The sequence below is a fragment of the Suncus etruscus genome, chromosome 2 (assembly GCF_024139225.1).
Source record: "Suncus etruscus isolate mSunEtr1 chromosome 2, mSunEtr1.pri.cur, whole genome shotgun sequence".
In the NCBI taxonomy this organism is placed as follows: Eukaryota; Metazoa; Chordata; class Mammalia; order Eulipotyphla; family Soricidae; genus Suncus; species Suncus etruscus.
In genome coordinates this window covers 10,123,284-10,150,926 of record NC_064849.1, presented here as the reverse complement: position 1 = coordinate 10,150,926, position 27,643 = coordinate 10,123,284, and the positions used below count along the sequence as shown (strand labels likewise).

General features: G+C 46.1%; 1 protein-coding gene across 1 annotated transcript in view; it reads left to right on the top strand.

The window, feature by feature from the left end:
* The window catches only part of GRIN2A (glutamate ionotropic receptor NMDA type subunit 2A), a 254,008-nt gene that overhangs the window by 113,049 nt on the left and 113,316 nt on the right, over positions 1 to 27,643 (top strand). The window lies entirely within an intron of this gene.

The following is a 27,643-nucleotide window of genomic DNA, read 5'->3' as shown; positions in this document are numbered from 1 at the left end:
GTATTAGAAGCTGAGAATAGACTTGGTGCTGTGGAAGATGAGATAAATAACAATTCCATACAGCAGGAGATATTGGAAAAAAACTTAAAGCAAATGAACAGACAGTGGAAAAATTAGTCAAAGAATGGGAACAGATGAAAATAGAAATCTATGATAAGCTCAACAGAAACAACCTAAGAATCATTGGAGTCCCAGAGACCCAGGAAGAAAATTTCCAGGAAGAATCAATGGTCAAGAACATCATTAAAGAGAAACTTCCAGAGCTAAAGAATATATACGATCAAATCCTGCATGCCCAAAGAGTACCAACCAAAAGAGACCCCAGAAAAAAATACCCCAAGACACATCCTAGTCACAATGACGAAACCCACAGATAGAGACAGAATTCTGAAAACAGCAAGATCAAAAAGGGAAATTACATTCAAGGGATCATCCTTGAGATTTACAGCAGACCTGTCACCAGAAACACTCAAGGCCAGAAAGCAGTGGTGGGATATTGTGACAAGACTGAATGAAATGAATGCTTCACCTAGAATACTGTACCCAGCAACACTCACTTTCTGGTTTGACGGAAGAATACATGGTTTCACAGACAAAAAACACCTCAGAAACTTTACAGACTCAAAACCAGTCTTAAGAAAAAAACTGAAAGACCTAATTTAAGACAAGACTAATCAAAAGACACACCAAATTTCGATATAAAGATGGCATGAAATCCCAGGACAATTCTTTCACTCAACATCAATGGACTAAATGCACCAGTTAAGAGACACAGTGTCTAAATGGATCAAAAAACTCAATCCAACCTTCTGCAGCCTACAAGAAACGCACCTGAATAGTCAGAACAAACATAGACTCAAAATAAAAGGCTGGAGAAAAATTATTCAAGCAAACCACCCATAAAAAAGCTGGAGTGGCCATACTAATATCAGATAATGCAAACTTTATACTCAGGAAGGTTGTAAGGGACAAAGATGACATTTTATATTAATCAAGGGGTATGTAGAACAGGAAGAAATCACTCTCCTAAACATATATGCACCGAATGAGGGACCAGCAAAATATTTAATACAATTGTTGACAAATCTGAAAAATAATATCAATAACAACACAATAATTGTGGGGGACCTCAACATGGCTTTGTCAACACTGGATAGGTCAACCAGACTGAAACCCAACAAGAATATACTAGACCTGAGGAGAGAAATGGAAGAAAGAGGCCTAGTGGATATATATAGGACACTCCATCCCCAGAAACCTGGATACACGTTCTTCTCCAATGTACATGGGACATTCTCCAGGATATACTACATGCTGGCACATAAAACATACCTCCATAATATCAAGAGGATAGAAATTTTGCAGACTACCTTCACTGAACACAAGGCTCTAAAATTATTTGTGAATTCCAAAGGGACACAGGAGAAAAACTTTAACACTTGGAAGTTGAACAGCCTCATACTGAATAACCAGTGGGTCCAAGATGAAATCAAGGAGGAAATCAAAAGGTTCCTGGAAACAAATGATAATAAAGACACAAACTATCAGAACTTCTGGGACACAGCAAAAGCAGTACTGAGAGGAAAATTTATAGCTTTGCAAGCACACATCAGGAAGGAAGAAGGGGCTTACCTGAGTAGCTTAATGACACAGCTAATAGAACTAGAAAGTGCTCAACAGAAGGACCCAATAATAGGGAGACAGAAGAAAATAACAAAGCTGAGAGCAGAAATCAACAAAGTGGAAACCCAAAAAACAATCTGAAAGATCAAGAAAGCAGAAGTTGTTTCTTTGAAAAAATAAACAAGATTGATAGACCACTGGCAAAACTAACAAAGAAAGAGAGAGAGAGAGAAACTTGATAACTCATATTAGGAATGAAAAAGGAGAGATCACTACTGATATGGCAGAGAGTCAAAGGGTAATCAGAAACTACTTTGAGAAACTCTACGCCACTAAAAACGAGAACCTGGAAGAAATGGATAAATTCTTGGACTCTTATAATCTTCCACGGTTGAAGGAAGAGGATGTAGCATATCTAAACACCCCCATCACTATTGATGAAATTAAAACAGTAATCAAATGTCTGTCCAAAAACAAAAGCCCAGGCCCAGATGGATTCACTAATAAATTCTTTCAAACATTCCAAGAGGAACTACTACCAATCCTGGCAAGACTCTTTCATGAAATTGAACAAACGGAAACACTTCCAAATAGCTTTTATGAAGCCAACATCACCTTGATACCTAAACCAGACAGAGATGCTACGAAAAAATAAAATGACAGACCAATATTGCTGATGAATGCAGATGCAAAGATCCTCAACAAAATCCTGGCAAATAGGATTCAGTGCCTCATTAAGAAGATTATCTACTATGATCAAGTAGGTTTAATCCCAGGAATGCAAGGATGGTTTAATATCCGTAAATCTATCAACATATTACACAACATCAACAACAAGAAAAAAAAATCACATGATCATATCAATAGATTCAGAGAAAGCATTTGATAAGGTCTAACACCCATTCTTGATCAAAACTCTCAGCAAGATGGGAATGGAAGGAACCTTTCTCAATATAGTTAAGGCCATCTACCACAAGCCAGTGGCAAATATTATCCTCAATGGAGAAAAACTAAAAGCCTTCCCTCTAAATTCTGGCACAAGACAAGGTTGTCCTCTCTCACCACTCCTATTCAACATAGCACTGGAAGTACTTGCTATAGTGATTAGGCAAGAAAAAGATATCAAGGGAATCCAGATATGAAAGGAAGAAGTCAATCTCTCACTGTTTGCAGATGACATGATGCTCTACTTAGAAAACCCTAAAGACTCTACCAAAAAGCTTCTAGAAACAATAGACTCATATAGCAAGGTGGCAGGCTACAAAATTAACACACAAAATCAATGGCCTTTCTATACACCAATAGTAATAAGGAAGAAATGGACATTAAGAAAACAACCCCATTCACAATAGTGCCACACAAACTCAAATTTCTTGGAATCAACTTGACTAAAAATGTGAAGGACCTATACAAAGAAAACTATAAAACTCTGCTCCAAGAAATAAGAGAGGACACATGGAAATGGAAACACATACCTTGCTCATGGATTGACAGGATTAACATCATCAAAATGGCAATACTCCCCAAGGCATTGTACAGATTAATTGTGATCCCTCTAAAGATAGCCATGACATTCTTCAAAGAATTGTATCAGGCAGTTTTGAAATTCATTTGGAACAATAAACACCCTAGAATAGCTAAAGCAATCATTGGGAAAAAGATTATGGGAGGAATTACTTTCCCCAACTTTAAACTGTACTACAAAGCAACAGTTATCAAAACAGCATGGTATTGGAATAAGGACAAGCCCTCAGATCAGTGGAATAGGCTTGAATACTCAAAAAAGGTTCCCCAGACATACAATCACCTAATTTTTGATAAAGGAGCAAGAAATCCTAAATGGAGCAAAAAAAGCCTCTTCAACAAGTGGTGTTGGCACAACTGGCTAGCCACTTGCAAAAAATTAAACTTAGACCCCCAGCTAACATCATGTACAAAGGTAAAATCCAAATGGATTAAAGACCTCGATATCAGACCCGAAACCATAAGATATATAGAACAACACCTAGGTAAATCACTCCAGGACATTGAGACTAAAGGCATCTTCAAAGAGGAAACTGCACTCTCCAAGCAAGTGAAAGCAGAGATTAACAGATGGGAATATATTAAATTGAGAAGCTTCTGCACCTCTAAAGAAATATCGCCCAGCATACAAGAGCCCCCCCCACTGAGTGGGAGAAACTATTCTCCAAATACCCATCAGACAAGGGGCTAATCTCCAAAATATACAAGGCACTGACAGAAATTTACAAGAAAAAAACATCTAATCCCATCAAAAAATGGGGAGAAGAGATGGACAGACACTTTGACAAAGAAGAAATACAAATGGCCAAAAGACACATGAAAAAGTGCTCCACATCACTAATCATCAGGGAGATGCAAATCAAAACAACTATGAGGTACCACCTCACACCACAGACAATGGCACACATCACAAAAAATGAGAATAAACAGTGTTGGAGGGGATGTGGAGAGCAAGGAACTCTTATCCACTGCTGGTGGGAATGCAATCTAGTTTAACCTTTATGGAAAGCAATATGGAGATTCCTCCAAAAACTGGAAATCGAGCTCCCATACGATCCAGCTATACCACTCCTAGGAATATACCCTAGGAACACAAAAATACAATACAAAAACCCTTTCCTTACACCTATATTCATTGCAGCACTATTTACCATAGCAAGACTCTGGAAACAACCAAGATGCCCTTCAACAGACGAATGGCTAAGAAACAGTGGTACATATACACAATGGAATATTACACAGCTGTCAGGAGAGATGAAGTGATTAAATTTTCCTATACATGGATGTACATGGAATCTATTATGCTGAGTGAAATAAGTCAGAGAGAGAGATAAACTCAGAATGGTCTCACTCATCTATGGGTTTTAAGAAAAATGAAAGACATTCTTGTAATAATAATTTTCATACAGAAAAGAGAAAAGAGCTGGAAGTTCCAGCTCACCTCAGGAAGCTCACCACAAAGAGTGATGAGTTTAGTTAGTGAAATAAATACATTTTGAACTGTCCTAATAATGAGAATGTATGAGGGAAAGGGAAAGCCTGTTTAGAGTACAGGGGGGAGGGTCGGGTGGGGAGGAGGGAGATTTGGGACATTGGTGATGGGAACGTTGCACTGGTGATGGGTGGTGTTCTTTACATGACTGAAACCCAAACACAATCATGTATGTAATCAAGGTGTTTGAATAAAATATATATAAAAAAGAATGTTCCAGAGTAACACTCTGCCTACAATTCTTGTCAGTTGGTCAATGATTTGACATGGAGGCCCAGGGTCTGGTAGTGATGATGCTGACTCCCGGGACAGCAGCAATATGGGGGTGTCCCTTCTTTACTTCCCTCATCAGTACTGACCCTGTGGACTTCTGCCTCTGGTCTAACAACTGGGGTGATCTTAAACCAATAGAGGTAGCAAATGTGGGAGAGAATTGGTTTGGCCCCTTGTTCTTCTTTGGGCAGATTTGGGGTGTTTTTAGGAAAGCTCCTCCTTGCACTGATACCCCATGTCTCTGTCGCCTCCCCTCCAATCCATCAGAATAAAGCCTTCATCCCAGGGCAAGACAAAATAAATGTGTCTCACTGGAAAGAGTGTTTCGCACTATTTACCACCAGGAAAAAGCAGTCTCGGAGGTGAGGTCAAAGGCAAAAATATTGGGAGCCAAGCTAGGGCACCAGGGTTCAAGGCAGTGGTTAATGTCTAAGCAAGTGGGACTCTCTCTGGGATTCACATCTCCCTAGGAGCCCCTCAGGGCTGCTGGATCTTTCCTGAGGAATCAGCCTCAGTTGATGCACAAGGGACCTCTATTTGAGCTGGGCAATAACCCTGCACTGCCACTCTTTAAGCATTATTCATGGCTCCTGGGTCACTGGAGCCTTTTTTTTTTTTTTCTCCCAGCTAGTAGGGCTAAAGGCATGCTATTGTCACATCAGGTCTCAGCTATGTACCTCAGGACTCTGAAATGCAGTGGCCACATCTTTGAGGGCGGAGCAGGACTGGAGCCTTGCAGACTCTGTTCGACTAGGCAAGGGGAATCTCGGCTCCATCTTTTTGTTGTTGTTGTTGTTGTTTTTGTTTTGTTTTGGGGCCACACCTGGTAGCCCTCAGGGGTTACTCCTGGCTCTGTGCTCAGAAATCGCTCCTGGAGCCTCAGAAACCATATGGGGTACAGGAGATAAGCTCCTCTCCCAGTGCTCTCTTCCCGCTCTCTGACCAGACCTGAGATGCCTTCCAATTAGGAGAGGAGAGAAGAGAGAAAGAGAGAGTGAAGTGAGAGCAAGAGAGAGAGAGAGAGAGCGCGCACAGCTGACCCGAGAGGCAGAGGCAGATCTTCTGCAGGTTCTTTTGAGAAGCGCTAAGTGCATTTTCATATCCTTCCCACCATTAACATGCCTGAAACCTTTGCTGAAGTGTGTGTGTGTGTGTGTGTGTGTGTGTGTGTATGTGTGTGTGTGTGTGAGGGAGCCATGACCCACATAGACACCTGACTCTAGCATCTTCTAGGAGAGGACCCATGCCAGGACAGCTGGATTTTCCCCTCGCTCTGCTCTGGGCCGTCCTGACCCTGCCACTATCCCTGTCTACCCTCTTCTCTGTCCCAAGCTCTGCACTCTGCCTGCTTCCTGAGAGTGGTTGGTGTAATGGGACTTGGTGGGACAAGAAAGGAGGGTTTGGTTGTTTCTTTATTTCTTATTTCTGTGAGCCTCGGATTTCTCATTTGTGGAACAGCCACCAAGAGGATTTAGGATGATTCAGAGAAGCTGTTTAGCCAAGTTCCTGCACAGCCGCCCACTTGCCAGAATCAGCTCTTGGGGTGGACCATCCTGTGGCCCCCAGATGGAGCCCCAAAAACTGCTGCAGAGGAGCCTCTGGCTGTTCACTAAGGAAATGTCCACCATCTAAAACGAGCAAATCTCTCCAATCTAGAGATTCCTGGAACTTTCTAGAACCTTCTAGACTTTTCTAAGCTGGGATATAAAAAGAAGTACAAAAATTTCATTCAAGGCAAGCAAGTTCATTACCTTATGAATTATATTTCTGTTCCAGAACATTGGAAAAGAAGGTTTAAGGCAGTACGAGATAAAACCAGGCATCTAGGTTCTATTCCAAATCCCACTACGGTTCCCGAACACTTTGGACAATTTCCCACCTCCTCAGGATGGACCCTTTGCAGCACTGCAGCACTGCACTGGAAACCAAGCCTGATTGTCCCCTACCCCCTAGATCTCCCTACAAGCATCACTTGGGAGCCCCCCCCAGTAGGTTTTTGTTGTTTTTGATTTTTGGGCCTGAGTGGCAGCACTCAGAGGTTACTCCTGGCAGGCTTGGGGGACCACTAGAGTATGCTGGGAATTGAACCCAGGCCAGCCACATGCAAGGCAAGTGCCCTCTCCACTGTGCTATTTTTCTGGCCCTCAAATCTTTCATAGTTTTAAAACCTATGAAAATCACCTGCGGATGAGAAGGTGCTTCTCAAACCCTCCAGCCAGTGCATCTTATCGTCCTGTGCTTAGAGGCTGGAAGTCTCTCTGGATTTGGAAGTCTGACAGTAGAGGTGGGGTGACAACCAGAATTTGAAGGAGGCACAAAACACTGACAAAATTAGCATATTTTATTTCTGCCCCCAAAGTCTTTGGGTTATTATAATGAATGTGTGCAGTTAAAAATAGAAACTACTAGAAACCATGACAGAGAAAGATCAATGACAGACCCATCATGATGTGACAGTTGGGTGTACCATTTCCTTTTTTTTTTTTTTCAAAAAGAGTCTCTGAGATTTTTCTTTTTTGCAACATCTGGTGGTGCTCAGGGGTTACTTCTGGCTCTGTGCTTAGAAATTACATGTGCCAGGAGCAGGGGACCATATGAGATATGGGCATCAAACCTGGGTCAGCCACAATCAAGGCAAATACCTTACCCACTGTGCAATCATTCCAGCCCCTCTGATATGGTTTTGTACATGCCTTTTGGGTTCTACTTTTATGTGTCCCAGGAAGGGAAGAAGGAAGTCAGGCAGGAAGGAAGGAAGGAGGAAAGGAAGGAAGAGAATGTGGTTACATGGCTGGATAGACAGCAGAGAGAGTACAGGGCTGCAGCCACTGCATGGGCTCATTTGAATGGTCCAAAAAGCACATGTGCATGGGATGGTGGTTTCTGGGTGCCCTCATCTTTCAGAGTTGCACCTCCAAAATGTTTCCCCATTGAGCTGCAGGGGTGCTTGAGTATTTGCTGCAGGCAGAACAGGCCTGGAGCTTGGAGATCAGGGGAGGGAGTGAATCGAGGGGATGGAGAATTAGCCATGAAACTGCTCCAGCGTCTGCACCAGCTTCTGACGGTTCCCATCGTGACAAGCCTGAGCTGAGCACTGCGACCTCCGTTTATGTCAGCGCTTTGGAAAGGGACCTAATTGGGTCCCTTCTGAGGATGCCTTGGCAGACGGGCAGAAATCTGCCAGGTTCGTTCCATTGTGCGTTGCAGGGAGATGGGGAGAGGTTAATAAGCAAAGCGTGCACGGGGGGCCCTTTCCCTGCTTCTCCTGAACCAGGGTCCAGCGTATCCTCCTGGCTGGCCGAGAGCAGGGCTCTGCCACTCACGAGAGGCATGTCCTTTATTGCTGGAACACGTGCCAACCTCTCCTCCTCCTCCAAGCCAGTGGTGGGGTTGGAGGACCAAACAGGCGACCAACCCGTTCAATCATAATGTGTGTCCCTGGCTTGAGTCTGAGTTTACCTTGTCTCTGTAGGGGTCACCTGGCCAGGATTCCCCTCCTTGCTACAAGCAGAAAATGTCAAATTCCTACTGCTGAACCCCTGGGCCTTATCGTATACCCACTCGCTAGGGCAATGGGCACTACCCAGGAGGGTGAGGTTGCGGGCACCCATTCTATTCTTGTAGACATCCAGGTTGGGGACATCATGGAAAAGAACAGCAGGTGCATGTCAGGAAGGTCAATAAAGCACCTCTCCCAGCTGCTGTACCCCCATGTAAACCCTCCTTCCCACCCTGGGCTGTGGTGTCTTGGTGCTTTAGCCATGTAGCTTCTGGTTGTGCTACCCAGAAGGCACTCTGGAAGGTGAAGCGGGGTCATGTTCTGACCACGACAGGCATGGAATCTCAGCCCCATCATGGTCCCTCTGTACCCCTTGGGTGGGCTGCGAGAGGCTGCTTGCCTCTTGTGTGGATAGAGGATTGTGGCTGTGCTTCGGCAGGCCCAGAGGTTCAGAGACAAGGCTGCATGAGACCAGTTCTCCTAGCAAGGGGAGCAACTGGAAAGGAGGTGGGCTTGCACTGTGCCCCATATGCCTGTGCACACGCACACAGAACTGTATGCGTAAATGTACTTGCTTTGTGCATCTCTCTGCACACACATGTGCATGTGCAAGGGTGAAACGTGCAAAGTTCAATGTTGACCTCAACTTGCCTCCTGTGTGGATCTGTCTGCTGGACGCCCAGGCGTTTCTCCTGGGGGAATGGCTCACACCCTACATCAGCTGTGTGGACTTGGAAGGGTCTTTCCTTTTCCCTGGTGAATTGAGGCCAGTTGCAGCTTTTTTTTTCTTTTTTTTAGCTTCCTGGAGTATGGACACTGAGCTCCACAGCCTAAACCATCCTAGAATCCCTTATTCAGGAGCTGAAAAGATAGCACAGTAGTAAGGCATTTGCCTTGAATACAGCCAGGTTTGATCACTGGCATTCCATATGGTCCCCTGAGCCTGCCAGGAGTGATTTCTGAGCTCAGAGCCAGGAGTAACCCCTGAGCACCACTGGGTGTGGCCCCAAAAGCAAAACATAAAAAATTAAAAAAATTAAAATCCCTTATTCAGCTCGTGGCAGGCTCAGGAACGGAACTGGGCCTGTTGCATTTTATCTGCCAGCTCCATGGTGAGTGGGTCTCTTGCATAACCAGGAATTTTCTCTGCTTTGAAGTAAGAATGAAGTTGGCCCCATTCTCGGGATGGAGCTTGGGACAGGAGCTCTTTTAGTTGTTTTTTTTTTTTTTGGGGGGGGGTGACTGTGTGTTTGGCGGCCATACCCAGCCATGCTCAGGGATCATTCCTGGCTCTGAGCTCAGGGGGACTTTCTGGGGTGCTAGTGGGTTCTTAATTCCAGCTTATGGTAGGGCTGAGTGGATCATTGGCTCTTTCCTCTGCAGACTCAGAGACCCAGCAGAACATGGATGGAGCATTTGGGGTTTGTGACCTGAAATCTATGATTTCCCCCTCATGTGGGGATGTGGGGTCTGTGGGACTCTTATGGGCGTTTCCAGCCCCTCCAAGAACAGGGCCTCAAGTCTGGGTCTGGGTGATGCAATACCAGCACCGAGGTTCAGGACTCCAGGGAGCTTGGTTTTATGGGATTATTTATCTCCGTGACAGAGTCTTCCATTTATGCAAGTGATAAAATTTCCCGTTAAAGTAACTTAATTACCATTTAAAGAGTGAGTTGATTTATGAACCAAGAGTCCATAATGGGAAACATCTATGACTGAAGGTGTGTGTGTGTGTGTGTGTGTGTGTGTGTGTGTGTGTGTGAGAGAGAGAGAGAGAGAGAGAGAGAGAGAGAGAGAGAGAGAGAGAGAGAGAGAGAGAGAGAGACTGTGAGGAAGGAAGGGAGGGAGGGAGGGAGAGATTATTTCCTCCTCCCTTTCCCATGGCCAGCTCTGGTGTGTCTTATCTCAGTGCCCACATTTAAGACCCTGTGTGAGGGATTATTTCCCCACCTCCAAGATTCTTAGTTTCATCTGATGTTCACGTTTTCTTTTGTGCCCCGCTCATGAGGTTAATCTGCTTCCACTCATTCACTTCCAGTCTTCATAAAAGATGCCTTGGAGACACACCGAGTGCTCTTCTTTTCTACTGTCTGTACATCATTCTGCCTGTGGGATATGCTCAGAGTCTTTTTTCTTTGCAGAATGGCCAAGGGAGCTTACCCCAATTTCAGACTTTGGGATGCATCGCTCAATCAGAGCCTGCTGCTCACCGGGGACATGCAAATGACCTTTTTTTTGCCACACCCAGTGGTGCTCAGGGTTCACTCTTGGCTTTGCACTCAGGAATCACTCCTTGCAGGTGATTTGGGATCACTCTGGAACCTTCTTTTTTTTTTTTTTTTGTTTTTTTGGGCCACACCCGGCCGTGCTCAGGGGTTACTCCTGGCTGTCTGCTCAGAAATAGCTCCTGGCAGGCACGGGGGACCATATGGGACACCGGGATTCGAACCAACCACCTTTGGTCCTGGATCGGCTGTTTGCAAGGCAAACTCCGCTGTGCTATCTCTCCAGGCCCTGGAACCTTCTTTTTATGAAATCATATTGCTACCATTTTAGTGTTAAAAAAATCAAAAAATATCTCCAATGTTGAGAAATGGATTAAAAATCAGATTTGAAACCCAAGGAGGTACATATTTATCTCCTTGGAGATTGTTTTGAGCGTCCATGACATGTTGGTCAGCAGGGGTAGGTAAACATTTTCTGTGAAGAGCCAGATAATAAATATTTTTAGGTTTGGCAGACAAAGAGGCCACATGCTCTGCTGTTGAAGCAGAAAAGTAAACAAAGACAGACTTAGGGAAAGAGTGAGACTGTCTGGGGGACATAGAAAATAGACTCCATGCTGGGTTTGGCCTTGGGGATGTATTTTTGTCAACCTTGCTTAAGCATCTAAATGTCCTTGGTTGTGGTTCTGGCTAATTCATCTCATTTCTTCCCCCTCTCTCCTTCCATCATCTATATATCAATCTATTGATCCTTATGTCCATCTAAGCCAACCGAACTTTTTCCATTCTTTCTTCCCATATCCCCTTTACATTTGTTTTTCTAGTCATCCATCTACCAATCAGTTCATTTTCCCTCCCTATATTCATCCCTACATTAAGCAGTTCATTATCTCTCTGTCCTTTTCTTCTTCTCTCCATATTCCCATTTACCAGTCAATCCATCCTTCACTCTATCCCTCCCTTCATCATTCATTTAACCACCAATTTATCCATTCATCAATCCAGCTCTATGGTCCTCTTTCCCCCACCATTCACCCACCCATTAGTTAATTCACCCATCTATCCACACACCACTCAATCCATCCTTCACTCTCTCCTTTCCCTTCATTCATCCATCATTCATCCAACCATCAGTTCATCAGTCCATTCATCTGTCTATCCCTCTCTCCATCCATCTATCCATCTATCCATTTATCCATTCATCCATCTGTCTCCCATCCATCATCCATCCATCTATTCATCCATCACCCACCCATCCATCCACAGCTCCATCTCTCCATTCATTCATTGCTCATTTTCTGATAGGGGAGGTTTGACCCTGCCAGACTTTGAAGATGATGGAGGCAGTTGGATGTTGATTTCTTGAGAGATCCTTGCTCTCACGGGCCATTGGTTTTAGTAGGCTTGTGGAGAGATATACTCTTGGGCATAGTACACCAATCCCAGATAAATGTTCATCTATCATATTGGGGGAATGGCAGGGGTATGTAAACACTAGCCAACACCCAAAGATCTATCTCCCACTGCCCCATTTAATAATACACTTAGTTCAACTCCCTGGCTTCTGTCTGAACTGCCCAACTTTAAGTAAAGTATACGCAACTTTGGGAGCATTTCTGGATCTACCCCACCATGTGCTGGGGGTTCTTTGCACATGGTGTAGAGCGCTCCTGTCACCCACCACCAGGCTATCAACTTTGAGTCAGCACAGACCAGCTGGCTGCAACGGCACAGAGGGTTAGGGGCGGAATTTGTTCTGGCTGCTAGGAGAGGGAAATGCAGAAACACCCTGCAGAGTTTGTTCTGCCAGTGCAGCACATGCAGTGTTGGGCATATTTAGTACGTAGTGAGCAAATCTTAACTTCATTCAAAACTTTGATCCAAATGGACACTCTAGATTCAATGCATCTGTGCTTGGGAGCTGTTGGTCCAGATCTGAGTGTTTTCAGGATTTGCCACCAATGTGGTTCACATTTGAATGTCTCCTGGCCCTGGAGGCTCTGACGACTCCTTCTCTTGCCCTTTGAAACCTGGTGTGATGACAATAATTCTAATATCAGAGCAAGCAACTGTTATTTGGTGCAAGAGACAAGCCAGCCATGGATGGTGCAAAATAGCATTGTTTATAGTGGGTGGCCTGGACGTCCCATTGATGGCTCAAGAGAGATGCCATATCCCAACCTTTGGAGTCAGAAAATATATCACTTTATTCAGCAAAGGAGACTTTGGTGACTACAGTTCAGGGTCATGAAAGGAGAGGTGAGCCTGGGTTACCCTGGTGAGCCCAGTTTATACAACTGAGTCTTCAAAGGTGAAGAACTCCGCTGGATTGTGGTCTGAGAATTAGAATAATGGCCTGGAGTCGAGCCTGCAGGAATCTCTAGGACACAGAAAAAGCTGAGGGGTGGTTGTTCCCCCAGATTCCTGAAGAAGAGCACAGGGCCACTGACTCACTGGGTTTGGCTCCATGGAGACCTTTTAAAGTTTTGCTGTCTAGGAGAGAATGAACTTATATTGTCCTGACCACCAGCTGTGGTCTCCAGAAACCACAGCAAGAGGAAATGCATTAATCAGTCAATTAATAGACTGATTATTAATTAATGAATTAATTAATTATTGGATCACACCTGTCAATGCTCAGGGCTGATTCCTGACTCTGCTCAGGGATTGTTCCTGGTATTGCTTTGGGGACTCTATGGGATTCTGGGTATGGAACCTGGGCTGGCAAGGCAAGCACTATATTCACTATACTATTGCTCCAGCCACCAATCTTCATTTTATTTTAGTTATTTTTTGGGGGGGTTACACCCTGTGATACTTAGGTTCTGTACTCATGAATGACTCCTGGCAGTACTCAGGGAACCCTTTGGGATGCCAGGGATCAAAGCCAGGTCAGCTGTGTGCAAGACAATCACCATCCCCGCTGTGCTCTTTCTCCAGCCCAAGCACCATCTCCTTAGACCCTTGCAGAAGCTGCAAGATCCTTCCCTACCCCCACAAGAAAGCATATCTGGAAACTGAGCTGATTTTACTAAGAAGTCCAGCCAGGTTCAGCCCAGGCATCTGGCCACATAGTGCTGTGGCTTCCATGGGGAAGGCTCTTACTCAACTCCCTAGGCTCGCCAGGCCTTCTGTTGGGTCCTTCCAGCTCTCAGAGGACTCGGAACTGTCTCTTCCTGTGCTTCAGCAGCCCCCTGGGAAAGCACAGCCCCATAGCAGGCCTGGTGCACTGTACAGCAGAAGGAACCTCAGTTTAGTTTATCTTCCTCCTGGATCCCAAGTTCAGTCCACTGGTGCCTCCATAGACTCTGAGCTTTCCCACACCATTCATCTGCTTGACTTACCTTATAGCACAAAGTTTGGCACCAGTTACTGCAACACTTACTGCCACACAGGCCCCAGTTGGGGACAAGGAGTTTGGCCTACTGTAGGGGCTGGGGAAGTTCTTTTGTTGGAGACCCAGCCCTGTCCCCATGCACAGACATCTGTGTGTAAACAGTGAGTTCCTGCTCCATGTTGAGGCTCTGGGGGTCTTTCACCTTGTAGGAGCTGCTGAAAGCACTATCCAGAGTAGTCAGACTGTGGATAAGGCCTAGGCTGTGCCTTTGGCCAGCCCAGGTTCAGCCTATATATGGTCCCCCACACCCCACCAGGAGGGATCCCTGAGAGCAGAGCCAGGAGGGAGCACTGAGCACTGCCGAGTGTGCAACCCCCACCCAGAATGAAATGCCCATCATGCATTTCTTTGCAGCAGTGCCTGCTAGGGGTTGTTCTCTGCCCAGTCCTCCAGCTTCGCCTGCTGAGATGGTGCGTGTGCCTTCACCCAGGAGACGGCACCCAGAAGCTTCTCTCTTGTACCCTTTCCATCTCTCAAATAATAAGTGCTTTGATCCAGTCCCTAGTGATTACTTTGACTGGGGCTTCCCTCTTGTTTGCTGGTTTTTCTGCTTTCAACACCGTCCGGTCCATCCTGCTCCATGGAACTCTCTGGCTTGGGATCCACCGTGCTTTCTTTTTCTCTGTTGAGGTTCATTCATGGCGCTGGGTGCAGAAAGCTGCCCCCTTTGGGGCATCCATTTAATCATGATGCTGTTATCACCCAAGGGGTCATAGTCTGGTGGACAGGCCTCCTCCTGGATCCTAGTTGATCCAGGCCACACCCAGTGGCCACACCCAGTGATGCTCAGGGGTTATTCCTGGCTATGCGCTCAGAAATCACTCCTGGCTTGGGGGACCATATGGGATGCCAGAAGATCGAATCTAGGTTAGTGTGTGCAAGGCAAACACCCTAATGCTTGTGCCATTGCTCTGGCCCCCTGGTTGATGTTTGAATGCCCTGACACTAGAATTTAGGAAGAAACAAACAAGGCAAGCACTAGGACCTCTGGTCTTCCTTGGTTCCCAAACTCTTTTTAGGAGCCCCTGGTCTCTTGGATACAGAAACCCTTTGCTCCTCCCTGGCCAGTCCTTGGGACAGGTCAAGTTGGGTCTCACAGCAGCAACAATCTAGGGGCTTGCCTTTCCATCCTGCTCCCAGCCTTTGTGGGTTTATCTCACCTTTGTGGGTTTACTTCATACTGTGAGATCCCTGAGTCCCTGCTTCCCGGGGAGAAGAGCTCAGGCTGGGGATTAGGGGGCCTGGCCCCTGTCACCGAGGGCATCAGAGGGACAAGCTCGAACTCTGAACTCTGGCCGTGGAGCATTTGGTGATGGCAGAGAAGCCCGAGGAGCGCTAATAAGCCCATTAGCACCTTCCCTCTGATGAGCAGCCGGGAAATTATTGAAAGAGATTAAGGAGAAACTGTGAAAAGATCTGCAGGCAGCCGGGAGGTGAGAGGAAGGTAATAGCCTGTCAGCTCTGGATGAAGACTACTATTAGGATGATGTTTTTCTCAGAACCACTTTGAGTCCCGCAGCTTCTTTCAGACCCTTAAAACCTCCATCTGACCACAGGGCCTTTGCACATGAGGTGGCCTTGCCAACCAGGCTCTCAGTTCCGGCCACCCTTGCTCTAGCCACCTCTGTTCCAGCCTCCAACTCCCTGGAGACAGCCCAGAGCAGTGCCTCTTGTCCTTATTTGGGCCTCACCAGGACAAGTCACAGAGTCATGGAGCTGTTGGCCTGTGGCCCCTGGGGTGGGTCCATCTTTGTGCTTTGGTGTCTGCCAGCTTGTGTTGTGGAGGAGACTTCTCCCCCCCACAAAGCAAGTTGCCTCCTGGGTCATGGCTTTCACCCACACTGCATCACTGCTGGGGACGGAAACCAGAGTGATGAGGATATGGCAGCATCATGATAAGCAGTTATTGTTGGTGGCAACTTGTCATGTCACGGTGGCTGTCAGACTCCTGGAGAGGAAACAGATTTCAGTGGCCTGTGAACATGAAAGAGACAGAAAGACAGAGACAGAGAGAGAGAGAGACACCCTCAGTCAAAGGAAGAAAGGACTAAACGTGTGTGAGGAACTGGACGAAGAGAGGTAGATGGACACCTGGGAAAGGCCTGGACAGAGCAGGACAGCAAAGGAGATACAGCCTCCTGTGCACTTCCTCTCTGTCCCTCCTTCTGAAGAGGCTGATGTGTAAGAAGGTTAAGTCATGGAGCTGGGCCATTTCTGTTAGAGGGTGTAGGGCAGGGGTCTCAAACTTGTGGCCCGCCGCGGGCCGTTTGCGGCCCTCCATACAACATTTTGTGGCCCTGCCCTAGAGGAATCTTGTTTTGTTTTGTTTTGTTTTAGTTGTTTGGGTCCCACCCCCCAATGTTCAAGGCTTACTACTGACTTTGCACTCAAGGATCACCTCGACTTTGCCTCCTGCGGCCCCCAGGTAAATTGAGTTTGAGACCGCTGGTATAGGGGGTGGTGCTGGGCTGCTGTAGTACATGAAGAAAAGGGATCCTTCCCCATCACACCCCCTGCTTTCTGAGAAGGCCACAGAGGGATCATCCAGGACCAGAGTGCCTGGGAAGAGTTGGTAGCTTTTATTTCCTTTTGGAGCCTAGTAGAGGAGCTGGGTGGAAAGATGGCATGTATAGGTATTGGTGGGGACTGCGGTGGTGTGGGAGGAGATTCTTGCTCCATCAGGCTACAGGTGAGACTTGAGGCTTGGAGGGTCAAGGTTCTTACTTTCTTTCCCACCTTGAAGGTTCCACCCAGGGATTCTCATGGCTTACTCCTGACTCTGTCCTCCACAATCACTCCCTGCAGGGCTCAGGAGACCATATGAGGTGCTGGGAATCAAACCAGAGTTAGCCATCTGCATAGCCAGAGCATTAACAGTGGCACAGTCTCTCTTGTGCTTTCCTTCTCCATGATTCACACCAGACTAAACAGACTGTACCCTTTTAGGTGCCAAGTGATTTCTCTGCATCACCCCTAAAAGTCAACATGGGAGGCAGAGATCGCATGGCAGGAAAGACATTTGCTTTTAGATTATACTTTGTTTTACCAAAAACCAAAGATCACCCCTGGTTTCTTTGTATCTATTTGTTTACAACTTGGTTTCACTCAAAACAAAGATTGTCATATATGTAAACCTGGGTGGAACAGGCTCAGAATAGCCTGAGCTATCTGCCCTCACTCTGTCCTTACTCCCCCACTGGGGTTGGTTTCTGTTCCCAATAAAAACGACAGTTCTGGCAGGCAACTCACACTTCATATGAGGTAGAAGATTGTTCGACTACATGTGTTATACCCTCAGCATGGTCTGGATTATCTGATGCAGTGACTGTTTTGAACTCATTCACCTGGGGTTGGAGATAGAGAGCGTGGGGGTGATTTTACAATTTACCTCACATGTGATCAATCCAGGTTTGCTCTCCAGCGTCCCATAGGATTCCCCTGAGCACAAAGTCAGATGTTCATCTATAAGCTTTACCATTGAGGCCTATGTACAAAAAAGAAAGAAGAAAAAAAGAAAAGTCAGTGCAAGGACCCCTTAAAGCTCCTCCATTCCTATCATGCAGATGGAGGAGTTGGAGGCTGAGGCTCCATTTTTTTTTATCTTCCCCCCTCTGCAGCATGAAGCTGAGCCCCAGCAGGCTGTCAGCAGGGCCCCCGCCTCTCCCACACACACACCCTGTTCCGGCGGGTTCCCTTGGTAGCAAACCCTTCACACCTGCCACCAGCGGAATCGGCCAGAGCAAGACACACACACACACACACACACACACACACACACACACACACACACAGTGTGTGCTAAAGCTGTCCCCTAATTTACTGGACTTGGGAAGAGTCTCTGAGACTCCTGAGATTGTTTCCATGTCTAGGAAACAGGGAGATTAGACTTGGCAGCAGTAAGTCTAGCTTGAAGAGCTGTGGATTCTAAGCAGAATCTGTCTTCGTAGCTTCCTCAATGGAGACTTATTTTTATTGCCATTTTTTAAATAAATGTATTAAAAGAAAATGTATCATAGTTGACATAACTGATCAAAATACATTTGTTTCAGAATAACAGGAAGCAAAGTTATAAAAAATATAAAGAAAATAGGAGATCTAAAAAATAAATATAAAGAGAATTGGAAAAAGAAAAGGAGAGTTCATTAGCAGTTATATTCATGACAATTATTGTATCACCAATAAAGTCATGGACTAGAAAAAAAAGAAAGGTGTGTGTGGCAGTTGTTGTTCTTGTTTGCATAGCAAACAGCAAAATATGGGAGAAATTGGAAGGAGAAACCTTTGGCCTAAAAACAGGGAGACCCCACCTCTAAAGTACATTGGCATAAGACCAACTCCAGGCTCCAGGCTTACTAGGTTGTCTGACCCCTTAGATTCTCTGTGGTCCCAGTAACAGTTCTTCACCATCAAAGTTGTTGCTGTCGGGTTTCTTTAGTTATAGGTCCTGGTTTCTGTACAGGTCCTATGTTGAAGGCTACGTGGTGTATAATGTCTTCTGGTTTTATCTCACCATTAGGTAGCATTGAGGAGAATCCTGCCCTAAATGCAGACTGTTGCTGTTCCTAGTTTGTCAGGGTATCATGAGTACCATATTTGGAGTAAGTCAGTGCCATGGTGGTAGTAGAGCCTTCCTTGCTAAGAGTTCTTATTCCTGGTGATGGTGTAGGAAACCATGCTTGTTTCCACAGATGGTGTCCACGGTTCTTCCCTAGACTCTAAAAAAACCAACGCACAGGTTGAAGCTGGGTTCTGGATCTTACCCCTTCTCTGCCTATTTCAAAAGATTTAAAAAGGATATATAAGTCCTCTTTGAACATCTCTTTAGTTACATTGCTTTAATAAGCATCACCATGATCTAATATCTTCTCATGTAGCAGCAATTTCCCCCATCCTCGGGACCCATGCAGTATAGAATTCTAGTAGACAAGTCTTTATCTAAAGGCCATGTAAGAAAAAGGTTATGAAGATTGTTGGTCTTGATACCTTGACCCCCATATGCACCAGTAATACCTTATGGCATTGTTCCTTTTTGCATAGGCATATTAAAATGGGAAAAGATTGGGGCCAGCGAGGTGGTGCTAGAGGTAAGGTGTCTGCCTTGCAAGCACTAGCCAAGGAAGGTTCAATCCCCCAGCATCCCATATGGTCCCCCAAGCCAGGGGCAACGTCTGAGTGCTTAGCCAGGAGTAACCCCTGAGCATCAAATGGGTGTGGCCTGAAAAAAACAAAAAAAAAAGGGAAAAGATTATATGCAAACAAGTCTTATCTAATAGAGATGGGAATACAACATTTTAAACTGCAGTGGGTCCTTACACCCTAAACATCTGGCATAGTGACTTGGCTTAGACTTCAGCTGATTGAACATTGACCATTCACCCCTGAACCGTGAACACCATCACTGGAGACTTTTATTGGTTGGTTTGTTTTGGAGCCACATCAAGTGCTGCTCAGGGTTTACTCTTGACTCTGTATTAAGGAATCACTCCTGGAAGTCTCCAAGAACCCTATGGGATGCCAGAGATCAAATTTGGGTCTGCTGTGTGCAAGGCAAATGCCCTCCCTGCTGTACTATCACTCTGGCCTCTCAATGAAGACTTTGGACTCAGTGGGGGTGTGGTGGTGGCATGGGGATGAAAAATGTGGATGTGAAAAAAAACTTCCCCCTCTCTGCCCCCATCATCCATGCACTGATGCATGGCTGGAACTTGGACCTCTAAGGCCAACAGGAAAATCTTTAACTCAGGTATCTTCTGGGACTCCTTCTCTCTACAGGAAACAGGACCAATCTGAGCATCTTCACAGAGTAGCACCTTCAGGAAATTAGCAATTTCACCAGTTACCTTCAGGTCTGGGGCTGGTGTGGTGGGTGAATCTACTTGAGCATGAACTGTGAGAGGTGACCGAGATGCCATCACGTGTCTGTTCTACCTGAGATTTCACATCTCTGATTTCTTTTGAGTCTTGAAAATGCAGCTTGAGGAGCTAGAACAATAGTACAGCAAGGAGGGTGTTTGCCTTACATAGGACTGATTTGGGTTTGATCCCTGGCATCCCAAAGAGTCCCTCGAGCTTGTTGGGAGTGGTTCCTGAGTGTAGAGCCAGGAGTAACTCCTGAGCATGGCTAAGTGTGAACTCCAAAAAAAAAAAACCAAAAATGCATTTTGGAAAGACCCAAATGGATGGGAGGAACTACACAGGATTCCCAGGTGGGATATGACTGAGGATTCGGTGGCTCAGAGCAACCCCATCTTGCCTTTATTCCCCATAGTAGAGTTCTTGGCCATTTCTCTTTAATCCATTTCCTCTCTTCTCTAGTCCTTTATTTTCAAAAATATTTTATTGCATTTCAGTCATACAATGTTCCAACTGTACACTCAATGATCATTTTATAGTTTATCTCTGTCTTTAGCTATATTTTTCCCTCACTCTTTTTAAAATTTTATCTTTAATTTCACTCTGCTCTAACCATTCTTAAATGTAGACCTGGTTCAGTGTTTCAGCACCATGGACAGTGAGCTCTAATATTTTGGATGAAGCTTCTGGTTTGAACAGAGTTGGGAAAGGTGTTGGTATTTTAAAAGGACATGAGTGGATTTTTCTACCAAGGGAAGCAGAATGGGGGTGGGGAGACAGACTGTTCATCTGTAAGGTCTAATGAGGGGTCATCGCTCGGGGTGCAATTCTGTTCGTGGGGAACGGGGAGGATGCTGTTTTAGAGAGATGATGGACAAGGGTAAATGGAAACATTTTCTTCCAAACACTCGAGATTTGACTTTGAGAGCTGACTCAGTAATGCAGCAAGTCATCTGTTTATAGAGTGCCTAACCTTTGCTGGTGCTCAGAGAAATGGTCACCCTTGGGGTTGCTGTGTGTTGCTGCTTTGTCTTGAGGTGGTGGAAACTGCTGAAAGTATTGAACCCAGGACAATGGGGAAAGGGGAATCCCTGTTTCTGTGTGAACTTTAACATAAAATCCAGTCACAATGTGCAAGGTAGGTGGGAGAAGGGGGAACATCAGGCCTCTTGGCATGAAGCTCTCTTGTACCCTTGAGAACACATAGCCAAGGGACTGGACATGAGAAAAGGAGAGATAAATGAACCTAGGGGTACCTCAAGGCATGGTGGATACATCTAAGCTTGCTTGGCATCTCCCTAAAGACAGAGAAGTGCGTTTGCTCTGTCTCAAAAGGTGCCAGATGAGGGCTAGCAAACTCAATGGAAGATTGGCCAGTCAAATCAATTCAGAAGTAAGATTTTCGAATTATTTTTATTCCACTTGTGATTTTATGAGGTGAGTACTGCTGGAGTGCAACTTAGTGTTAGTGGATCCTGGTTGGGTGGCACACACAAAGTTGGGCTTTGAAGACCCAATGTTGAAAAATATTAGTCCTGCTGCTGTTGAAATGAGGCAGCAGAGCAAGGCCATTAGCTCTGGACTTCATAGATCCATCAAGGGGAAATTCAACTTCACTGGGTATAGTATGAGGTATAGTTATTAGGGTTTTTTTTTCAATAACTCTCCACATGATTCTCTTGTGTGCCCACAAATGAGAGCCCATAGGGCAAGTGGGGGGGGCATTGAATATTGGACAGCATCTTGCACTAAGTGAGCTCCTGTCCACATGGAGCTACATGGATTTTAGGGTACTCACACCACCTCTCTTCACTTCTGTTTATTCTCTCATTCTGAGAAATGCCATTCACTGGGGTTCTGACCAACGCAGGAGCCCACTTCTGGGGCCATTGGGCTCATGCATATATTGGGCATGGGTGCCCATTATAGCCCATGTGCCCAGGGAAGTGAAATGAAAGTTGACATTCAACTCAGGAACCTCTTGGGTGTGGTGTCCATTGAATCAGGCTTAACCCTGGAACATAGCCGACCACGGGGCATGTTGGAGAAATGAAACCAGGATCCTTGCATGGTAATGAGGAGGCTGAGTAATGAGTGGGTAACAGACACCCCAAACCCCAATACTCTCCCCTCATCTCTGGCCTCATCTCGTGTTGAAAACAGCCTGTTCCCTGCTGCAGGGTGGCCTGGGAGAAAGCTGTGCTCACTGCAGAAGCCAAGTGGGTGTCTGAAATCTGTTCTCTCTCCCCATCTCGGCTGCACAGTGCTGGGGGGGGGGCTTCTGCCAGGGCTGGTCAGAGATGGATCCAGTGTGTCCAGCTGGTAGGGGATTGGGGGTCAACAGTATCACCTCATCTTCTCCAGCAAGAAGTGAGGAGAAGGTACAGGGTTGAGAGAAAAGTACCATATGGCATCTCCCCTGCCAGGTCCTGGGAATCTGTGTCCACCAATTTTCCTCCCGCTAGTCCATAGAATATGCCTGTGTAGGAAGCTGGAAAGAGACTTGCTGGGCAGTTTGGTTCTTAGTACATCTCTGCTCCTTCCCCTCAGCCCACATTGGGTGTCAAGGTTGAGTTCCAAGTTTCTGCATGAAAACCAACTGGGGGCTGGTGCATTGCAGCACATGCGGTCCAAGAAGGCTGGGTGTCCCCAAACAGGACTCGTTTCTGGGAAGGGTGTGGGGTCAGGCAGGGTTTGCAGCTCTTCTGGCAACTTTGTGGGACTCAGAAGAATGGGCTGGTGAGGAAAGAAGGGACAGCATGGATGCAGAGCTGGGGGGGGGCATTGAAGAGATGCTCCAGACTGGGTCAGGTGCTTCAGTTCCTAGCAGAATTTGTGAGGTCTCCAAGAGTGGACCCCAGCCCATCTCAGCCTCCCTTCTCAGCACATTCACAGGAGCTGCTAGAGTGGAGAGGATGGGAACCCTGAGGCCAAGTGGGGAGAGTTCCTCATGGCTGGGCCAGAGAGAAGAGCCCCCTAGTCTCTTTCTTTATTTCTTCCTCTCATTTCTTCTGCTAGTTTCTTTCTTAGTTTTTTCTTTCTGTAAGTTGCCTGGTTAGTTTCTTCCATTATTTCTTCTTTTTAGTTTCTTCCTTTCATTCCTTCCTCACCCCAGGACAACCCTTGGAGCTCATCTGTCACATCTAAGAGGTGAAAAAGCTCCCATCAGCAGAGTTACAAGCCACCCTCTACCCCCACCAACCCCCTTCAGTGAGAATTAGAGAACTCACATGTCACTATGGGAAAAATCCTGTTTCTTGTGTAACCAGCTCTGTGTATGAGGTTGATGGATAGAACAACCACCTGCAGAGGCTGGAGTCATACATAGCAGGTAGAACATTTGCCTTACATGCAGCTAAACTGTATTTTATCGCCATCATCCCTTATTGTCCCGAACACTTCTAGGAGTGATTCCTGAATAAAGAGCCAGATACAGTAACTCCTGATCAACACCCAGTGTGGCCCAAAAGCAAAACAAATAAAAATAAAACAAAAGAAAAAGCCCCGGGGCTGGAGAGATAGCATGGAGGTAAGGCATTTGCCTTTCATGCAGAAGGGCATCGGTTCGAATCCCAGCGTCCCATATGGTCCCCTGTGCCTGCCAGGAGCAATTTCTGAGCATGGAGCCAGGAATAACCCCTGAGCACTGCCGGGTGTTACCCAAAAACCACAAAAAAAAAAAAAAAAAAAAAGAAAAAGCCTAGGGCTTTCACTTTTCCCTGCAATTCTGTTGGAGGATCATTAGGGTGCCATCTTCTCTAGTATCTAATGGGGTGCTATGGAAATTTATTAAAGCTTACCAGGCCTCTTGCAATCTCCTCTGATTTTGGGGGTCTGATATCCAAAAGACCACACAAAGAAATGAGCTCTGTGTCCAAGAATTTTTGAAGCACAAGTCAAGCAAAAGTAGAGTCCCAAAGCTGACCGGTCAGTGTCATCTCCTATGGTTTGAAGGTTGGTTTTAAGCCTTTATATACACAAAACCCACAATGTTCACTTGTCAAGAAATCTCTGTTTTTTAGGGGCATCAGGTATCTACTAGCTACACCCACTTGGAGGAAATCTGTTCCTAAAATTTGGGAAACTTTTAACTCCCTCCCCTCCTTGTCCTTCATTTACTTAGAATTGAATGCTGGTGGTCAGGGAACCAGCTGGCAGGGGAATGGGGGGTCAGCAGAATCACCTCATCTTCTCCAGCAAGAAATGGGGAGAAGGTGCAGGGTTGAGAGAAAAGTACCATTTGGCATCTCCACTGCTAGGTTCTGGAAATCTGTGTCTGCCACTGCTCTACCTGCCAGTCCACAGAATATGCCTGTGTAGGAAGCTGGAAAGAGACTTCCCAGGGCATTGTTGGGCAGTTTGGTCATAGCACATCTCTGCTCCTTCCCCTCAGCGCACATTGGGTTCTAAGGTTGGTTCCAAGTTTCTGCATGAAAATCAACTGTTGTTCAATGTTGAAAAATATCAGTCCTGCTGCTGTTGAGATGAGGCAGCAGAGCAAGACCATTAGCTCTGAACTTCATAGATCCATCAAGGGGAAATTCAACTTCACTGGGTATAGTATGAGGTATAGTTATTAGTTTTTTTGCAATAATTCTTCACATGATTCTCTTGTGTGCCCACAAATGAGAGCCCATGGGGCAAACTTAGCTGCAGGGTAAGCTAAATCTTGAGGTGGATGGAGTAATTGTGGTTATATGTGTTACAAGTTTATCTAGGGGTCTGGGTCTCAGTACTTTTCCATTGCTATCTCTGTATACTTCATGAAAATAGCTCACTTTTACTAATAAAATGACTACATTATAGTTAAGCTTGGGCATTCAAATTTTCCCTCTGTATTGATCAATAAAGGTTATATTAGTATCTAAATGTTCTGGTCCACACCCGCCTTTATTCAGGGTTTACTCCTGGCTCTGTGCTCAGGGATCACTCCTGGCATGGCTTGAGGATGCTGGAGAATCAAGCCTAGATCAGCTGCATGAAAGGGAAGCGGAGTGGAGAAGGTGGGAACCCTGAGCTCTCTGGCTCCCAACATTTGGGGGCATCAAATGAGGGGCTTGGTTCCTTCTGATTTCAGAGGGTGTGGTGAAAGACGCGAGCTTTTACTTGAAAAATGGAAGGTTCAAGAATGTTGAATGTGCTCTGGGCTATGGCGAATCTCCCCTTTTCCATTACCAGCTTGGCCAAGGTCATTTTTCCAAGCTACATTCAGTCACTCACACCCGCTCCCTCCACTTACTGACGGGGAAGGTGCCAAGTTCTGGGGACAGAGAAATGAGGACAGGAGCAAAAAAAATCTCTGCCCTTGAGCACTTCACAGCCTTGTTGAGGCATGATTTAAAACGATTCATCAATCTAAGAATATCGAATTTCTCCAAAAGCTACTATAAGAAAAAAAAAAAAGAATTATCCAAAGTCTTAAAATCTGTTCCCCACTTTAATTGATTTAATGAGCTAAAATTCATAGAATTAATAGTTTTGGAAGCAGCCCAGTGACATTTATTCTTGTTTTATTATGATTATTATTTTAAGTCTTCCTCTCTGCCTTCAGGCCATACTGTCGCACTCAAAGTATCCCCCAAACCTGTGCATTTTAGGCGATGGGGGAATATTGTGATGAATTAGAGTTTTGCTGATAAAACATTTAGATAAAAATGTTAATTTCAGGGGCCGGAGAGTGCAATAGTACCATAGGTATGGTGCCTGCCTTGTACATAGAATCAATCCCTGACAATTTATAGGGTTTCCCACCTTGAGCCACACCAGAAGTATAGCCACACTCTAACATAGTGAGTGACCCCCAACCAACCAACCAACTAACCAACCAACCAACCAACCAACCAACCAACCAACCAACCAACTAACCAAAAAAAAAAAAAAACAAAACCAACAACAACAATTAAACGCCCCTGTGATTTCAAGGAACTTGCAAAGGGCATACAAGGTAGGATTATTAGAGTTGACATGCGCGATTGCCCAATATTGTTCTGAAAACCATGAATGGAAACATTCATTCTTCACATGGGTACACACATACACACACTCTCTCTCTTTCTCTCTCATATACACAGACACACACACAATGGAAGCTTCAGTGCCGATCATGGAGCTTGCACTAAATGTGTGTAGGTAACCATGGTGTGTGCGAATGGGCATCTCTCCACAGTGGGTCCGGGACCCTCCAAGTCAGCTCAGCTCCCCAGGGCGGGGGCAGCCCTCAGCATGTGTCAGATCCTGTTTTGCGGCAGCGCAGAGGCAGGGCCTTCTGTTGAGTTGGCATTTTCCACGTTTCGTCACAGCTCGGCAGAGGCATCTGCTCTGCCCCACAGCTCCCAGCTCAGGCAGAGACTGTGCTTGGGCTGGAAGCAGAGCAGAGCACCTTGGGCACCTGTTAGCCAAGTAGCCACAAAGAACTTCATCCTCATCACCCCAAGCCAGCTTACAACCCCCAAATCTGAACTTTATAGGAGCAGCCAGGGGGTGCGCACCGGAGTTTTCAAAACATCAACATGGATGACTTGTCCAGGTGGAACTTGGTTCACTTGAGGGCTCCATAGTCTTGGGAGCTGTTGGGACTCTTAGAGCTCTTGTCCTCCATTCCCCCATCACTGCCACCTGGGCCCACGCTCAGCAGCTTTGTCTGGTGCTCAGAATCAAATAGCAGGCACTGAACACAGCCCCCCAAGGCCATACACATTGGGGCTCCTGCCAGTCTCTTGCAGCATCTCATTCTCTCCTCCTTCACAAGCTCTAATGCGTTTATCTCCAGCTCCTGGAGTTGTTCAACTGTACCCTGAGGGTTCCTGGAACTGAGGAGACCCCACACACACTGTCCCCCGCCCTGCTGCTGTATCGGCAGCATCAGCACCTCCTTACGCTCTGCTCGCAGAAGCTGCATCTCCCCACTTCCACTTTTCAGACAGACTGACGAAGACAGGCTGATGTACCCGTTGGTTGGGCTCTAAACTGTGGAGGCTCGGACTAGAGAGAGAGCACTGCAGGGAGGGCTTTTGCTTTGTATGCGGCTGACTGGGTTCGATCTCTGGCATCCCAAGGGTCTCCAGAGCACCATAGGAGAGATTTCTGAGTCCAGAGCCAGGGGTAACCCCTGAGTGCCTTCTGCCAACCCCCCAAAATAAATAAATAAAAATTAAAAAGATAAACTGTAGAGGTTGCAGGGTTAGGCAGGCCCAGAGAGATTTGGTAAATCGTGTTCACCACATGTGGCTACCATTCTGGTTCATGTGAGCACCCAGAATTCAAGTGCTCCAAAGTGGCCCCCACTGATGGAGCATGTTTACCAAATCAAGCCCAATGTAGTGGCCGCATATCTGGCCCCCATGCCCAGCATGTCCTCTGCCTACCTGTCCTGATGTCCCTGTGGAGAGACACAAAGCTGTGTTATTTCCTGGACCCACAGGCAATTGGACCCCAACATGTGTTTGGTTCCCTCAAAGTAGATGGCGGTAGTGTTGGCGGTGGCCCAAACTATCGGCAGAAGAGAGTTGAGGGTGGGTCTGCCCCTGTCCAAGGCTGTGACACTCCTGTCTCAGTGGATGGGGCTTCTCCTTGCTGTGTCTGCAGTGTCAATTTGTCATTCCATCCTGGGCTCAGACATGGAAAAAGGTTTGGGAAGCAGCAATAGGGGAAGGTTTGGGAAGCGACAATGGCTGAAGGTTTCAGCAGCGACGGTGGGTAAGACCCATTTTCTGCTCACTGGCTCATCAAGAGACTGTCGCCCCTGCCCTGCTGGCCTC